The following is an 826-nucleotide window of genomic DNA, read 5'->3' on the forward strand; positions in this document are numbered from 1 at the left end:
ATACAGGCGCCCGCCAACATGCCCGGCTAATTTTTTGTGTTTTTAGTAGAGACGGGGTTTCACCGTGTTAGCCAGGATGGTCTCGATCTCCTGACCTCGTGATCCGCCCGCCTCAGCCTCCCAAAGTGCTGGGATTACAGGCTTGAGCCACCGCGCCCGGCTTCTAAATCTGATCTTACCCAAGCACAGTCCTCATTATCTTGATAGTGGTTCTAGTTACTCAGGCCCCAAAATTTTAAGAGTCATCCCTCATTTCTTTTTCTTCTTCTTCTTTTTTTTTTTTTTTTAACAAAGGTTAATTCTTAAATGTATAGCAGCTCCAAAACAACACTTAATTCCGGCTATTGGTGGTAAAAGATGTTATGGCAGGGAATACAGATGTTTAAATACGGATGAAATAAAGGGTCATCATCTCCTCAGGCACAAGGAACAGCTTACTTTTTGCCAGATTTCTTAATTCCACCTGTGGCCAGGGGCACTTTCCCCATGGCCTTCGCTTTTGAGTTTCTTTTGCTCCTCTTTTTGTTTCTGCTTGAAAGCCTTCTCTTCCTCATCCATCTCCTTGGCCTGCTTCTTGGGCTGTTTCAGGGGCTTCTTCCTGCCACCTTCGTGGCTGGACATGGCGCCTGCTGTCATCCCTGATTTCTTGTCTCTTCTTTTTTTCTTCTGCCCCTTTTCACCACCTCTACTGCCATTACCTCTATTAGCTATTATTCTAAGAAATGGTTCTTGTTACCATTTCTCCTTGGAATTTTTATAGTTCTCTTATACCTGGCTACCCTTCTTCCATATTTGCATATCTACTGCTATTTTCAACCCAGCAGCT

The 826-nt window shown here is 44.2% G+C and overlaps 1 pseudogene; it reads right to left on the reverse strand.

Moving 5' to 3' along the window:
- Positions 1 to 434: 434 nt before the first annotated feature.
- Positions 435 to 621, reverse strand: LOC116457043 (translation machinery-associated protein 7B-like; annotated as a pseudogene).
- Between the last annotated feature and the right edge of the window lie 205 nt (positions 622 to 826).

This window comes from Hylobates moloch, unplaced genomic scaffold (genome assembly GCF_009828535.3).
Source record: "Hylobates moloch isolate HMO894 unplaced genomic scaffold, HMol_V3 SCAFFOLD_17, whole genome shotgun sequence".
Taxonomy (NCBI): Eukaryota; Metazoa; Chordata; class Mammalia; order Primates; family Hylobatidae; genus Hylobates; species Hylobates moloch.